We start from the raw sequence: 17,846 nt of genomic DNA, 5'->3' as shown, positions 1-17,846 counted from the left end.
CTTGAGGTACACATTGAACTTCCCCATTCTTCCCCATCACCCACCAAGTGCACCCAGGTCCCTAAGCAAAAGCAATCCCATGGATGGGTTTGCCTTTGCCCAAGGCAGGGATAACCCAGAATGTCTTCTCTAAGATATTCTTCATGTGTACTATGGGGACTTTATCCCCTTCTACAGTACGTGAAAGTTTTGGGCAGGGCCAGCTCGATTGGTAGATCCTCTAGTGTTAACTAAACAGGTGGCTTTTGCTAAATGTGTATCCCAGCGTTTGAAGGTCCCACCCCCCATTGCTCTCAGTGCAGTTTTTGGGAGTCCATTGTATCATTGGATTTTCCCAGAGCTGGTGCATGGTAGCAGATGTGATATGCTCACTCAAATGCCATGCTCTTTGGCCCAGATGTCTATGAGATTTTTTCAGAACTGAGTCCTGTTGTCTGACTCAATTCTTTCTGGGGTGCCACGTCACCATAAGCCTTGTTTTTCAAGGCCCAGGATAGTGTTCTGGGCAGTGGCATGGCACATGGAATATGCTTCCAGCCATCCAGTGGTTGCTTCCACCATTGTAAGCACATGGCACTTGCCTTGGTGGGTTTATGGGAGTGTGATATAATCAATCTGCTAGGCCTCCCCATATTTATATTTCAGCCATTATCCTCCATACCAAAGAGGCTTTAACTGCTTGGCTTGCTTGATTGCAGAGCATGTTTCACATTCATGGATAACCTGTGCAATAGTGTCCATGGTCAAGTCTACCCCTCAATTACGAGCCCATACGTTGCATCTCTTCTTTAAGGCCTGAGATGTCACGGGTCCACCGAGCTATAGATAATTCACCCTTATGTTGCAAGTCCAGATCCACCTGAACCACCTAATCTTAGCAGCTTGATCCACCTGCTGGTTGTTTTGATGTTCTTCAGTAGCCCGACTCAGATATGCGGGCATCTACATAATGTACTTTTACAACCAGCTTCTCTAGCCAAGCAGCAATATCTTGCCGCAATGGGGCAGCCCAGATGGGTTTACCTTTGTGCTGATAGTTGCTCTGCTTCCATTGCTGCAACCACCCCCACAGAGCATTTTCCACCATCCATGAGTCAGTATAGAGATAGAGCACTGGCCATTTTTCTAGATCAGCAATATCTAAAGCCAGCTGGACGGCTTTCACTTCGTAAACTGGCTCAATTCACCTTCTCCTTCAGCCGCTTCTGGGACTCATTGTATAGGACTCCATACAGCAACCTTCTCATGCTTTCCCACAATGTGACATGACCCATCAGTGAACAGGGCATATTGCTTCTCATTTTCTGGCAGTTTATTATACAGTGGAGCCTCTTCAGCAAGAGTCACCTCCTCCTCTGCTGATATTCTGAAAACTTCGCCTTCTGGCCAGTCCATGAACACTTACAAGATTTCTGAGTGGCTGGGATTTCCTGTTTGAGCCCATTGTGTGATCAGTGTGACCCACTTACTCCACGTGGCATCAGTCACATGACAGGTAGAGGGGACCCTCCCTTTGAAAATCCAGCCCAGCACTGGCATTCAGAGTGCCAGAAGGAGCTGTGCTTCAGTACCAACCACTTCTGAAGCAGCTTGAGTTCCTTCATATGCTGCCAATATCTATTTTTCAGTTGGAGTATAGTGGGCCTTGGATCATCTGTATCCCCAGCTCCAAAACCTCAGGGGTCAGGCTCGGGTCTCCCCATGTGTTTTCTGCCAGAGGCTCCAGGTAGGGCCATTCTCCCCAGCTGTCATGTGGACCACATTTTTAACACCTTGCCCTGCTCAGACAGGCCCAAGGGCTACTGCATGAACAATCTCCAGCTTGATTTGTTCAAAGGCTTGTTGTTCAGGGCACCATTTGAAGTAATTTTTCTTTGGGGTGAATTGCTAGAGAGGGCTTACGATCAGACTGTAATTTGGAATATGCATTCTCCAAAAACTCATAATGTCTAAGAAAGCTTGTGTTTCCTTTTTGCTAGCTGGTGGAGACATAGCTGTTATTTTGGTGATCACATCTGTTGGGATATGACGACACCCATCTTGCCATTTTATTCCTAAAAACTGGATCTCCTGCACAGGTCCCTTGACCTTACTTCTTTTTATGGGGAAAATGGCCTTCAGAAGGATTTGAACTATGATTCTATGATTCTATGATTCTATGAACTATTTTCTTCCCTTTCTCAAAAAACTCTTCTGCTGTGTTGCCCCATACAATGATGTCATCAAGGTATTGCAGGTGTTCCAGAGCTTCACCTTGTTCCAGAATCGTGCAGCTGATTCCAGGTGTACTGGATGCCCCTCCAAGTGAAAGCAAACTGTGGCCTGCACTCTGCTGCCAAAGGGATTGAGAAAAATGTATTAGCGATATCATTTGTGGCTACCTTTGACTGCAGTTTGTATTGAAGTTCTAGCATGTCTGGCATGGCAGCACTCAGTGGAGGCATGACTTCAGGCCGAGATAGTCTACTGTTAGTCTCTACTCTCCATTAGAGTTTTGCACTGGCCATAATGGGCTGTTAAAGGCTGAGTGAGTTTTGCCAATCACTCCTTGGCTCTCCAGTCAACAAATCAGCTTATGGATGAGAGTCAGAGTCTCGGTTGCTGCAATATTGCCGCTGGTGCACCACTATGGTAGTGATCAGCACCTGTTGTTCTTCAACCTTCAGCAACCCCACAACACAGGGGACCTCCAACAGACTGGACAAGGTGGACAACTGTTTAATTTCCTTTGTCTCCAAGGCAGCTATACCAAAGGCCCACCAGTACCCTTTTGGGTCCTTGAAATATCCTCTCCTGAGGTAGTCTATGCCAAAGATGCTTGGGGTCTCTGGGCCAGTTACAATGGGGTGTTTTTGCCACTCATTCCCAGTTAGACTTACTTCCAATTCCAATACAGTTAGCTGTTGGGATCCCCTTGTCACTCCAGAAATACAGATGGTTCTGCCCCTTTATAACTTGATGGCACTAGGGTATATTGTGTCCACTAGAGCCTTATACTCTTGTGGCTCTGACATGCCAGGTCATCATATCCACACAGTCCAATAAACCCAGTTGTCCCTTTCCTCCACTTGGCTGGAGGCAGGGCCCCTCTAATCCTGGTCATGGTATTTGTTTCTCACTTTTTGTAAACATGAATCAGAAGTCCATTCAAGAGGATCAAAAGTGAGGTCAGCCCTTCTACTCTGTCTGGGGAACTGCCTGCTGGAAACTGGAGCAGGAATTTTCCTGGAAGGATCCCCTTATGTGATTGTTTTTCCCTGCAACTCACATACTCATGTTTCTAGGGTCGAGGTAGACTTTCCATCCTACTTCCTCATGTCTTCTCTGTGGTCACACAGGTAAAACCACAGGGTGCCCTGTGGTGTGTGCCCACTATATCCTCTCTCTTGAGCAAAGGAACTCCTACTCCTAATAGCTGAGATACGGGACTGTACAGATGGGGAATAGGACATATCTTCTTTGAACTGCTGGAACTCCCAGGACAGTTTTTTCACAGTTGAGACACAGGCCCACAGGGAGGAAGAGAGATCTCCTTTGTATTGCTGGAGTTGGCCAGTCACTTCATCCACGTTTTGTTCCTCTCTGTCTTTCCAGGTTGTTACTGCCCATGAGTTGGCATACAATGATGGTGAGCTCTGTAGAAACTTCTGCCACATGGGTTGTGTGCATTGAACTTTATCTGGATCTATGGGTAACTACTTGTTATGCAGATCATTATAAATCACCTCCAGCATGGCTAATTCCCTCAGGTGCTGGATACCTCTCTCCATGGTGCTCCACTTTGCCTGGGTGACATATAACATCTTCCTTGAAGGGGTACCTTTCCTTCATGCATGACAAAAGTCACCTCCAGAGGCTGAGGGCTTGTGTCCTTTTTCTTGTCAATGTCCCCTTTTTTCTTGTCTTGTCAATGCTCCCTTCCCTAGATAGGGATCCCTGCTGCTTGGCTTCCCTACCCTCTAATTCCAAACTACTGGCCTGTTATCCTAGCATTGGAGAAGCCAGGTAACAATGTGCTCACTTGGATGGTGGTTGAAATCCTTTCGCATATCTCGCAGCTCACTCAGGGATAGGGTTCAGGTGATTATCCCTGGTTCTGCCTCTTTTCTCCTGTTCTTGTGATGACCCTGGTTCACCTTCATCCCTCACAAAGTGAACTGAATTTTTTGTGTATTTCTTCTTCTGTATGGAGGTGACCGATACCAGCACAGATTTGTTCTCTGGTTCAGCTGTCATTCCTGTCGCCGCGGTCTGAGTAGCCACAGTGCCTGTCAGGGGGGTTAGGATAGCTGCAGTGCTTGTCATAACAGTTGGAACAGCTGCAATGCCTGTCAGTCTGCTTTCCCTCCCTTCTCCCTGAGGGTGCTGCATAATACTGAGCAGCGTTTGGTAGATACTGGCCAGGGCCCAGCACAGTGCAGTAACCTGTGCCTCTTTGGAATAGCCACATTATTTTCCTTTCAAACATTCTATCACCTTATCAGGGTCCTGTAATTGTTCAAGAGTGAAGTTCTAAACGATTGGAATTGAGAAGTTCTCTAGATACCTGCCCATATTGTCCCACATGCCATGCCACCCCTGACTATCCAGCCTTGGGGCAGATCTCTGGGTGATATTCTTAAAAATGTTTTTTGTAACCCTAAACAAGACCTGAAACAATTCAGGAGACAGAGCAATAAGAGCATGCTGTCTTGAGCATCCCAAGGATATTCAAAATTCTCAAACGCTGTTATAATTAGCCTGAAGGAGAATGGGGAGGTAAAAGATTGGGAGCAAGTATCCCACCCTGTCTTCCCCATAGATTGAGTGTGATTACTGATAAATTCCGAGAGAAGGCGCCCGAGGTACAGGCATAACAATGCCACATACAAATACCAGCTTAACCTTATGACCAGTGATGTAATCATATCATAAGTCAACATTAACCAGTACAGCAAATTCATAGTCCTGATCCCTCGCCCAGAGGTGATAAACATCACCACAGCGAATACACAGTGCGTATACGGATTTACATAACACCACCATGTGAACAAATAAACCAACATTATGACCAGCAACTATTTAACTAATATAAGAAATGTTTGCAACAAATTTGTTTTAACACGCTCTGGTTAGGTCTGTTATCATAAACCTTCGTGCCCCATGCTGGGTGCCAAAAAGGACTGTCATAGTTTAAGCTCAGCTGGCAACAAAGCACCATGTGGCCACTCGGTCACTCCTCCCTCCTGTGGTGGGATGGAATAGGAAGAAAAAGGTAAAACCTCATGGGTTGAGATATGGACAGTTTAATAGGACAATACAAGGAGAGAAAAAACAATAATAACAATAATACTAATAAAAGAATATATAAAGCGAGTGATGCACAATGCATTTGTTCACCACCCAGAACCTGATGCTCAGCCCCTTCCTGAGCTGCGATCCCTCCCTGCCCCAGCCAGCTCCCCCAGTTATATATTGAGTATATAAATACATGGTATCGAATATCCCCTTGGCTAGTTTGGGTCATCAATCCTGGCTGTGCCCCCTCCCAGCTTCTTGTGAAAATTAACTCTATCCCAGCTGAACCCAGGACAATGACCTCCTCAGGGACCAAGCTGGGGCTGACTAGCCTCCAGCTCCCCAACTCCTCCTTCTTGATACAAGGAAATGATCACCTGCTTTGCAACTTATTTACATATAGCAACTTATATCAACATACAATGATTTCCAAATATTGCTTAATAATCCTGCTTGCCCTGACTGTTCTGTGGAAGCTTACCAAGGACGACTGTGTTCATCAAAAAAAAGCAGTTTTCTGTGGAAACTTACCAAGAACTACAATATTCAGCAAAAATAAGAAACATGTCCTTGGAAAGCAGATGTGTTCTAGCAAGTTTAGTCTTTGTAATGGATAGATAGCCATATATGGGTGGTAGAAACTAATATACTGGTGCTCTTAGATAAGATAGAGGTGGTAAACCAGTGGGAACCACTCTTGTTATTCAAGAAATTGTCTAAGAGAATCTGCGCATGCTCCGAGGAAAAGTACAAGGTGAGAAAGACTGTGAGCCTTCCTCCAAAAGACCCCCAAAGTCGACCACCAGGAGGCAATACGCAGGCACAAAAATAACATAAACTGCTGACACCAGCCTTTTGAACTAACCCAGCCTTACTTATGCATATGTATATTTGTATTATGTAATCCAATGAATATGTATATCCACACTCTAAGTTTTTGGTAAAATGTGCTGTTGGTGTGCAAGATTTGTGGAGAAATTCCCTTGCACCCCAAAGCCGGAGTAAACATACCTGCTTTATAACTCTCTCTGAGTTGCAGAGACTGTTTCCGCGAATCAATCTTGCCCTTCTTGGCCTTCTTCCAGTCATCGGGAACCTCACTGTGACCAATGACAGAGAGTGGCCTTGCAGTGACATAGGACAGCTTCCCTAGCTCCCTAGATGCTTCTCATCTAGTCCCATGGACTTGCCTATGGCTAATTAGCCCATGCACTCACTGTCTCCCTCTACTCTGAGTATGGTTTCAATCCCACAGGCTGTGCTAGGAGGCTTAGACACCTCAGAGGCCAGAGGACAAACCTGACCAGTGATAAATAAGGCAAAAAAGGCACTGAGCACCTCAGCCTTTTTAATACTTAGGCATGAGGTCCCCAGCCACACCGAACAGCAGGCCCACATTTTTCTTAGCCTTCATTTTGCTGCAAATACACTTACAGAAACCTCTCTTGTTGTCCTTCACACCCTTTGGCTAGATTCACCTCCAGCTGAGCTTTGATTTCCCTAACCCCATCCCTGCATGCTCAGGCAATACCTCTGTACACCTCCCAGGTAGGTCATCCCTGCTTTCTCCTTCTGTGTACTCCCTTTTTGTTTCTGGTATCTCCTTGAATTGGGACCACTATACTAATAGTCAGAGCTTTAGACTATTTTACACAGGCATTCTACTGCAAATTCATACAGTTAGTAGACCCTTTTCATCCTAAATCCCTTTAGAAGTAAAGTTTTCTGATTTTTTCCATTCCATTTCTGATTACCTCCCATCTTAATTTCATTCTATTATTTTTAGCTCATGTCTTTGTTTTCTCTAAGCCTCCTAATACCACCTCTCCCCTGATTTGTGGTCCTCATTCAAGGAGATACCAGAAACAAAAAGGAATGGTTTAAATTCTATTAAAAATATTACATTTCCCAATTACCTGATTGGGTTTGGGGTTAAAGGGGGAAGATCTGACTTTCTGAAAGACACGTTTCTGAAAGCTGAATCAGTCTTCAGGATTTTAGTCACAAAGGGGAAAGGGGGAAAAGATAAATGAAATGCAAGTTCTTAATTTTGCAAACTATGTTCTTCCTTGTAGCAGTTGAGTCAAAACACTTTTCTGAAGAATACTTAAATCTTGTAAATAGCCTGAATTTTTCATTATGGCTTTAATTAAGCTGTCTCTCCCCCAGATCATTAATCTAATCCCTTAAATGCCCAGCTCCAATTTGAATCAAGCCTTTTCTTGAACCATTTATTGTGTCTTCAACAGTGACTTCTGTTTGAGCACCTGTGGATTTTTGCATATGTTCATGATATGAAGAACAATGGCCACCTGTCATCTGTACACCACCTATCTGGAGCAGTGCAGTGCCAGTAGATCCCACCATGCCCGGAAGGTCTCCCAGCTCCAGCCAGAGGAATGTCTGGGACCTTATCTATACTGTGAAAAAATGCCTGAGGTTAGAAAGCAGAGGTCTCTCTAGGCTCACTTTATTGCCCTCCGCATTCCCCACCCGCCACAGAAGCAGGTCTCACTGCAACAAGGGTTGTCCAAGTGGAGCGCACCTGGGGGGCAGCGCCCCCAGCAAGGGGCCCTTGGCTCAGACCCTGTTTGCTCTTAGAAATCTCAGTTCTTAAAACCAATAGCCACCCGGATAGCTGGGGCCACGTTGCAGGTATTAACTGTACTTCACCTGTGTTGCAATCAAGGGCAAAAATGCACCTTTGCAATCTTAAACTTGTGCTTTTAAGCAAGATGTTCCACCAGATTAACTGCAAGAGGAAACAGTCAGTTATAAGCTATGCATGCTTGTCCATACTGAGCTATGTAAGGTCAGCCTTTGTTGATAAGGATGAAGGTACATTGTATTCCCTTAAAAATGGCATACCCTACTTAGGGTATGATGAAGAAACAAACTGGATTTTGAAGGAGCTGGTTCTTGCTATTTATTTTCAATGTATTAATTTTTGTCATTTCAGCACAGTCTATGAGAAGCTGAGTGCTCATTTTAGTTATATAGCTGATCATATGAGTAATCTGTAAGAATTAATATTCATGTTTTTTTATACAGTGATAAAAGTGGACTTGGCAGAAGTTCACAACAAAATGTCAGTGAAGACAGTTCTGAAACCCTCTGTCTTACTGACAACACACTCAGAGAGGTTTCCCCTTTCTCTTGCGTTAATAGGTGAGTTTTTATTATGGCAGTATATTTTCAGAAGGGTCTGAATGGAGCAATGTGATGATCTTGCAAATTTAAGATCAGGAAAACATGGCAGGAAGAGAAAGAGCTGGGGCAAAAGAGGAGGAAACTGGACAGGTCATCTATATTGGTTTTACTGGAAAAGCAGAAGTTGGATATGGATCACACAGCCAGGCACATGTGGAAGTGAGGCAGATGTTCAGATCATCAGGCAGCTCATGTCCACATCTAGGCAACTCCTGCCAGCACATCCCAACGTCTGTTCATATGACCAGGTCAGCTCCTGGACTGGTCGCTTCAACAGTATAAGAAGGAAGAGAAAGCTGCCACGGGGTACACCTGTACACTCATTTGCTTGGGTCCATGTAACAACATGTTACTTCTTGGGTCCATGTAACAACAATACTCTGTCAAGCAAGCTCCATCTCACACAAGTGAGGTTAAAAAGCAGGTCCTCTACAATCACCCTGCAGGGTGGGAGGAACAACCTGAAGGAAAAAAATGAAGAGAATTATAGTTTACATTCATGGATCTGAACAAAACAGATAGAGGTATGCCAGCTACAGCATCTTCTATGATATACAAACCATGCAGGACTATGTCACTTTATATATTAGGGGTGAAATCTTGGTTTTATTGTAGCTTTTGCGGAAATAAATTTTCAGAATTGATTTAAGGATTTTTTTAGATTGCAGGTTTTTTAATTTTATTTTTTTTTATTTATAGACATTAACATTTTGGTGAGCCATGACGTTTCTATATATGTACCTTGCCAGCATCTACCTCAGCAAAAGGCTCAAGTCATTTGAAGACAAACTAGGTCTCACCCTTATAGGAGGGGCAAAATAAAATAATAAAATAGCAAGCTATCAAAGCCTCAGTTCTCATGGTAGATTTTGTTAAGAAAAAAGGAGGGAAGAAAGCAGCAGCTAACAAACAGAAGGCATGAATAGGGAAGCCTCTAATTTTGAAGAAACCAACCAGGATGGGCAGAGAAAGAAGGGAGAGGCAGTCTCCAACAGCAAACCAAGTCAGATCCTTGGGTGAATGAAGAGCTGTAGCTTGCACCCGCTGACTATTACAATATATCAGCACTTTTCCTAAGACGGTAACTTCTCCATTTATATGTGACCCATATCACATATTGTCTCAATCTACAATCTATATATAGCTCATCAGGACCATGTTTCTCAGTGGCTGGAAAGAACTGCTGACCATGAGGCTTGATGCTCAGGTTAACTGCAATGCCGGTCACAGGACAGCCTGTGACACCACTGATACCTACCAGTCAAGCCTGGAGGCCTACAAACAGGTCAACCCTTTTTCTCTTCTGCCTCAGTCTTCAAAAAGAGAACAGGCAATGATGCAGTCTGCTCCTCCACCAGGGGCTTCCACAGGAAAGCTTAGGCATGCCTCCTGTAAACTCAGTTAGGAATAAGTGAACATCTCTTACAGTACACTATATTTTAGGGATAAATATTTATACATGTATTATTTCAACTTGACTAACAGAGGCAGTTGGTGGTGGGACATGAACAGGATTTGGTCTACTGTAGTGTGTGAAATGTTGTGTTAGATCTGAGTTCTTCTAGTTCCTCCTAAGGGATGCATGACACTAAAAAACCCAAAGGACAAAAATGTGTGCAGGCACCTGTGGTACATGTTGTTCTAACATCTCACAATTCGGATGAATGTGTCTGAGGAAAACCTATACAAAAGTGTGCCCTGCAACCTTGACTTACATTTAGTGAATAGGTAAGACATGCACTAGTTTCTGAAGCACAAAAGAGCACATGCTAGCTTTAGACTTGCTAACCCACATGAAAAAAAAACAGAAAAAAATCGTGTGACACAAAATAGCTGTCTTTCTGTTTGTTTCCCACACAGCTTTACTGAAACAAGTCTTTCAAGTCATCTGTTTTATGCAATACTCCATTAAATGTTTGTCAGATAAAGGTTGTTTCTCCATCCTGCTTTTTCTGAAGTTGGTGCACTCCTAGGGTGAAAAGCCTGTTCCAACTGTCTGCCCCTTTGAGGCTGATACTGCCAGGCTGCCTCCTCAAGAGGATATCTGTCCATCAGTCAGTCTCTGGAGAGTGTGGAAGATTATTTTGTAGTGAACTCTTTATTTTCCATCTCTCAAACCATCCTGCAGGGGCCATATTCCTTAATTTCACCCTTGTATGTTGCTTTGAGTTCAGATGATCTGGGACAAAGCCAAAGAGAAGACACATTGATGCGGACAGTGTCAGTCAGCAGGGCTCTTCCCTGAAAAAAGAAAAAAAATTATTCAGCAGCCCAGGACAAAGTCAGTCCCCTGAGCAGGTACTAATGGAGCAGTTCAAAGAGAGTGCAGGAATAGATGAACAGCCTCCAAGTTCTGAAGTGCAGGGGTCTGCTCTAATCCTGCTCAGGTCCCTTCTTATTGAAAGTTGCTGCTGCTGCTCTGCTGCAGGGTGGGATGTAGGGAAGTGGGTTGCTGGTGTTTGTCAGAGGTGCAAACAGCCTACCACTAGCTGAGATCTGAGCTAGGTCTTGAGGGACCTTTCAGGTCAGCAACAGCAGAGTTACTTCCTTAGAAAGGGTGGTATCCCTTTTGGTAACATTAGCACTCAGGTGTGTCTTCCCAATCTAGTCGTGACACCTTTAGATACATCTCTGTGTGTTTAAAGAGCCATGACTCCCATGCATTTCATTGCTATATTCAGCCGTCATTCTGGATGAGGTCCATTCCGGATGGTCTTCTCCACCCACCTCCTGAGAGAATAACAGATTCCCCCCTCCAAAGCACTCATTGTTGTCACCTATCAGGATTATTCTTTACTGGCAAGGCACAGATTTTTTCCTTCAAGATCCTGAAAGCCTTATTTTTTTTCAGTGGTATCCTTCATGGAGTCTGTCATGGAAGGCAGCACAACATGAGATAGACCATCTGTAAATGCCCAAGGGGAAAAAGAGGAACATACCTGCCTCTTTATCCTGAGGAACTGGGCTTTGAAACAAGACAACTGCTTTGACAAATGCCAGGCTGTACTTGACAGTTCCCGTCAGGAGAGCTTGGACATTGGCTAGTAGTGCACTTGAGCAAGCTGAAGCCCTTGTTTTGCAGTGAATGCAGCAGAGTCATCAGGAGCTACAGGTAAGACTTACAGTGCCATAGATGACCACAGCACTTAAATAAGTGGAGGAATACTAAGGACAAGGTGCCAGGATGAGGTACGTTGATCTCAGACTTAGCTGCAGATCTCTACACATCGAATAGCACCAGTGAGGAGAAGAATTCCAGAAGATCTCTGCATTAAGACAGGGATCATAACATACCTGACCTTTCCCAGGTATTTTAGTAATCTCTTAAGACAGGCCTGAGTAAATGTCAAACTGGTACATGGTATTGACATTCCTGAAGAAGATGGAGAAGAAAGCCCAAATGAATGGGGATGCCAGCTCCACACTTGCCCTCAGACTGAACATAACTCTTCATCTCTGGAAATATTTCTGAAAAAGCCTCAGGGGCTTTACAGTCTACAACTCATCTTAGCTCAGTGGTTTTCTGGGTGCAGTAATGAAAACATTGGCAAAGGTTTCACACAAGTACAGTGAATGCTCTGTCTGCACCAGGAAGGAGAACCAGCTCCTTCTTGATTTGTCATGGATTTGTAGTTTTGGATATCTTGTCTATTTTGTTTTTCCAGGCAAGGTTTCAGTAGGTCACATAAGATATTTGGCAGGATTCTTTTATGCTCACTTATGAGCTGACATAAGCCTGCATGGATCACACAAGGTGAGGGAGGGTGGGAGAAGAGTCTTGATTCCAGGCTTAAAGTCTAGCTGACTCTAGGCTCTCCCATAACACTTCCATTTCCTAAACCAGGCTTTTTACAGATCTGCCATGCCTACCCACCAATATTTGAAGCTAAGACAGAACATATTTGAACACTTTTTGGTGTGTTAAAAAGAAATCTCTATTATAGGTCTATTTTTCTTACGGAGAAACATTCCTAAGACAGAGTGTGGGGAAATCACATTGAAGCTTGTGACATTTCCTAGGATGATCAGCAGCAGTTAGTAATATTGCTATACATTGTGCCCCTCTATCTTCTTTCAGCACATATTTGATAGTTCAGTCAAAACATCCTATTGATCCAGAACTTGTGGGTGGTAGCCAGTCTCCCTGGGTGGCTCAGCTGGCAGGCTTTTGTGCATTTTATGCAAATGCCAGAAGGGAAAATCAAGTTTCTGATCCATAACCCCACTAGACAATAGCTTCAATAGAAGGTAATTTGCAACTTCTCTGTTCCTGAGGGACAGAAGTACTGACCTGAGAGCAGTATGTACTGTGAGGATCATAGTCTTACACATAACCAAAGGGGCTTTTCAAGCACTCTCTGGAGCAGTGTTCCTTCCAGTTGCTTCAGGGGATACCCACATTTATGAGGTAGCTCCTGATTTGGGCAGTCTGTAGAGAGTAACCTAAAGAAGCTTTAGTGTTCTTGTGGACACTTGACCAGAAAATAAAAAAGGGAGAGAACCTAAAAAGCATCAGAGAGAAAGCAAGGTGCTTTATCTTTCTTTTCTGGCCCTACAGACTAGTGACTTGCTGTTGTGGTTTTACCTGGCAGGTAGCTAAACACCCCACAGCCTCTCGCTCATTGCCCCGCAGTGAGATGGGGGAAGGAAACGGAAAAAAGGTAAAACTCCTGGGTTGAGATAAAGACAGTTTAATAGGACAGAAAAGGAAGGGAAAAGAATACTAATGATAAAAAAATATACAAAACAAATGATGCACAATGCAATTGCTCACCACCTGCTAACTGATGCCCAGCCAGTCCCCGAGCAGTGGGCTGCCATCCCCCAGCCAACTCCCCCCAGTTTTATTGTTCAACATGATGTCATATGGTATGGAATATCTCTTTGGCCACTTGGGGTCAGCTGTCCTGGCTGTGTCCCCTCTCAGCTTCTTGTGTTGACTGGCAGGGTAGGATGAGAAGCTGAAAAGTCCTTGACTTAGTGTAAGCACTGCTCAGCAACAACTAAAACACCTGTGTATTATCAACATTATTCTCATCCTAAATCCAAAATGCAGCACTGTACCAGCTACTAGGAAGAAAATTAACTCTATCCCAGCTGAAACCAGGACACTTGCACAGTGACTCCGCCGCTCTGGAGGCCTTACAGAGCACAGCCATGAAACCAGTTTCACGCTATGTAACCAGTTTGCTGTGAAGCTGGCCAAGATGCTTGCTCTCTGTGCATCACAGCAACCTTTTTCTAAAAGTCTCACCAAAGAGATTACCTTCTTGTGGGTTTTAAACCAATCTGTGGACTCAATCTTTCAGACACCTCTGAGAGAAGTGCACAGTTTTTCTCTTTAGTCTTCTTTTTTTATGCTCACTTTCCTTTCATTCAGGTGATGGAAGAGCAATTGGGACATCTCTCAGGTTCAAGAGCACTCTGAAAAAGTTGCCAGTGTTATGGATGTTACCCCATAACAGGGGTGACAGACTACCTGCTTTTCACTTTGTGGTTTTAGCTTTGGGTATATAGGTATGAGCACAACAGCATCTACAAAAACAGACATCCAGTTACAGGGGTGTTTCACAGGACTGCTCACCTTTTGCACTGGGACACTGGATGTCCCCCAGGACAACAGGATATGAAAATTTCCTAGCTGAAAACAGAGAACTGTTGTTCCTGGGAGGGAGAGACTGTTTTGGGGATATATATCTGACCTTTGCAGAGCTTTGCAAGGTTGCTTTCCTCTCTGAATTACCAAATCTTTCTGGATCACTGTGTGCTTGTGTACCATGTCTGAGAGCAAGAGACACTGCACTGTTAATAAGTACTTCCACCATTAACCTACCCCTGTTTTAGCTTATACTACGTGTCACAGCAGCATAGTCCATAGGAGGCCTACTCTGCCCCAGGAGGAGCAGACTAAGCCCTCCATCCTCAGCCTGCTGAGTATGGGTCCCATCTTCCACTTAACCTCTGGACAACTTACATTTGGGTTTATCAGGATAGTCTGCTTACACAGATGGACAGATGCACAATCTTAATTTATTGGGCATACACCACAAGTCCTTCCTGGCTGTGAAGGCTGATTTGTGTGCTTATGTGCTCCAGGGACTTGGCATTGCCTCTCCTTCACAAGACAAGCAGGCTAACCTCAGACAACTGAAATAATTTTTGCTAGCCTACTTTCTTCCTCCAGAAGGGAGCATCTGAAGAAGCTGTTAAAGGATTTTGCTGATCCTTTTGGGAGCCCTTTGAGGATGCTGGTGAAGTGCCTCCATGCAGAAAGGGTGGCACTAGTCTTCCCCATTTACAAGCAAATGTGTGAAATCTCACCATAGTCAAAACCTGCCGTTCTTGCCCCATTTGGAGCCTGACAGAGAGCCTGGGCATCCCATCTAGGTAACAGTCTAGGCAAAGAGGCCTACTGCCCATGAGACTATTAGGACAGGATTGTCCCTCTCTCATGGGACAGGAGGTGTGTCTTTATACTGTTTCCTGCTCTCACTGTTTTTTTGTAGCTTTTGTAGCCCCATCACATAGTGCTACAATTTTTGGGTTAGTGAAGATGGGTTGCATTCAAAATACACAGGATCGAGCTATTTTGGGTGCACAGGATGCAGGAGACCCTGTGGCCTCCTTGAAGTCTTTTATAAGTGACTTGACTTGAATGTTTGAAGGTCTATCAGTGTGTGCTGAATGAAATGACTAAGGGGCATCTACGCTAATTTGTCACCTTTAGCATATCTAAGACAAAAATTCCAAGTCTTCTCAGATAGGGCTCAAACGAGTGGTGTCTTGCTGAAGTATGGGCACTTTCCTGAATTGCTAGCTCTATACCTACCCTTGTGGGGCATGTAATGGGCTGCTGAAGTTCTGGCTATTTTGTGGATTCTTCGCCTTAAGGTGATCTAACAGTTCCAAACACTTACAGGGTAAGTTCCTCTCTGAGTCTCTGATCTTTGCAAGGATACCAGGAAATCATATTTTCTGGGTGGAATCCCACAGTTCTTGTTTTAAGTGCAGTCCAATGCTAAAAGATTGTATATTGACTAGGCTTTTCTAACAAATCTGACTGGTATCAAAACACACAAATAAGAGCATAGTAACTTCATAATTTTAAGAGGATTATTTTGTATTTATAAGCCATAGGAAAAATGTATTAAAAACCTTTATATGTTATCTAGCCCACCCAAGTGTTGCCAACATGTATGACATGCACTGTGGTGAGGTGTCCACCTTGGCTGTTCCTGCTGCTCTTTGAGAGTTTATCAGGCTATCCAACCCATCACCCTTTAAATTAGTTTCCAAGGTCTGAACCTTCATGTGTTGAAGGGTGTTGAGGGTCACCTGTTGACCCTCCCAGCTTCTGCACTGGCACTCTTTTGATAAGCCAGTCTCCCTGGGAACAAGCCTGGAGAGCTTAGGAAGCAGCAGGACACAAAAGCACCAATCTCTCACATCACTTCTGAAGAGCTCGCTTACCTCTGAGCAGCTATATGAAGTTATAACTCTCTCTCCCCCTCTTCAGCACAGCCAGTTTAAGAAGAGGCTAACTCCTTGTTTTCATACGATAGGCACCTTGCAGCATTCCCGCTGCGTTCAAAGGTGTGAGAATCCTCTTTATCAGGCTGGAGTAGTTCAGTAGAACTAAGTTCACTGGAAACAGAGCAGAGGATTGTTTTGTCTCAAAGATGCAACAACAGAAGGAGAGAAAATAAAATAAGGTCATGTATTCACTTATTGTATAGTTAATATTAACAGTTGCAACATGTACATAGACACAAGTAGAAGTTAAACAAAAACAAAGCCATTAATAAAGGGGTAAAATAAATGAATATGACAAAAAAAATTATCATTAGATATTTGGAATGTGTCCCCCACAAAATATGAATAAGGGAGGATGGTCTTGAAGTAGGCTTTCAAAAATAAAACAAGGAACGGAAACACAACTCCCCCAAAACAACTATAACTCAGTTGGTTCAGATACATGTTATCTATGGGATTAGGTAGCAACGTAACAGCAAAAAAAGTGGCAATATTAATCCAGTCCAGATACAGGAGCATCTTGTCTCACAGACAATCTTTTTACTCCTCGAGGAAATGTTCTTGCAGTATTCCATGTGCTCCTGGATACTGCAGTACCTATATCTCTGTGTGGACAGCTATGTAGTCAATAGCAACGCGAGCTTTATGAAGGCTGGAGCAATACATTAACACTATTAGAGAGGGGATGCTTTGTATATAGTAGGACTAATTGAATAGAACCATGTGAAAAGTGGAACCTGCCTACAAATATAGAAAGGTAGAAAACGCTTGTTTGAATGATTGGAAAAAGATTGGAAGGAAGGTAAATTTAGGCACATAACGGGCAGATAAGCAGAATGGTAGAAAAAAGTCTGTTATCATGGAAGATTGTCCAAGACAGGAATTTCTTCATGGGATGTGGACCAAGTAACCTAATTTTTCATGCTTTTTTCCTCCATAACTTCTCTGTGGATAATAAGAATATGACATCTGAAATCTTGTTTAGTAAAACTACATAAGGAGTTACTATAAAGCAGAACAACCGCTCTTTAAAATTTTCAATACAAAAATATTACAGAAAAATATGGATTGGTGAAAAGCAACTAAACTTTCAAATAGCTGCATGCAAACAACTCCAAAGCAATCTGAATTTTGATTAGTAAATTATTGTAAAGACACTTACTTAATACTTAAAAAACCAAGCAGGTCAGGAAAGTTAGTTTTCTAAGTATCTCAAATATTTACCAGTTCCCTGAAGCTTGTATAGCTTCCAAAATAATATGATCTACCTACTGCGATTTTTTATATGTTATTATTTCAGTTCTAGCATTCATGTGTCTCTGATGATGCTAGAAGTGGAAAAAAGCCTGAGTACAGACGCAGCATATTAATAAAATTAACTATCAGTTGATCTGCTTCTGTTACCTGACTTCCATCTATGCTATCTCTTCTGTTTTTTTCTTCAAAACCTGTGCAGACAGACAGCAAGATAATTAGTATTTTGCAAAGAAACTCTATAAGCCCCACTTGGCCAATTAGTAATAGCAGTACAGTGTTAAGACCTAAAGCATAGCTTTGTCAACTTTGGATGTTTATGGAAATACCCATTTCCCAAGGCCATTTTCTACAGTGTACATGGAATGGTGTCTAAGTGTTTTTCCTTGTACCTATACTTTGAACAGTTTTAAGCAGAACAGCGGTGAAGATGTCAGTCCTATCTGGTATTTGTTGTATGAGGACTGTTGCTGTTGTTACCAGTGAAGTATTTAGAAAAAGAGGTCCATCACCAGCAGAAACTCATATTAGCCAGCTTGTACTCCTTTCACAGGATGGGTTCAAATTGCCTT

The 17,846-nt window shown here is 43.3% G+C and overlaps 1 long non-coding RNA gene across 1 annotated transcript; it reads right to left on the bottom strand.

The window, feature by feature from the left end:
• Positions 1–8,427: 8,427 nt before the first annotated feature.
• Positions 8,428–17,470, bottom strand: LOC141940125 (uncharacterized). Its single transcript, XR_012627887.1, has 4 exons — positions 17,425–17,470; positions 15,958–16,131; positions 9,746–10,728; positions 8,428–8,948 (listed from the first exon to the last, which is right to left on the bottom strand). It is a non-coding gene; the product is annotated as an uncharacterized LOC141940125 (long non-coding RNA).
• Positions 17,471–17,846: the final 376 nt, after the last annotated feature.

The sequence above is a fragment of the Strix uralensis genome, chromosome 2 (assembly GCF_047716275.1).
Source record: "Strix uralensis isolate ZFMK-TIS-50842 chromosome 2, bStrUra1, whole genome shotgun sequence".
NCBI classification, from domain to species: domain Eukaryota; kingdom Metazoa; phylum Chordata; class Aves; order Strigiformes; family Strigidae; genus Strix; species Strix uralensis.
The sequence above is the reverse complement of the archived record's forward strand: the minus strand, read 5'-3'. Positions and strand labels throughout refer to the sequence as shown.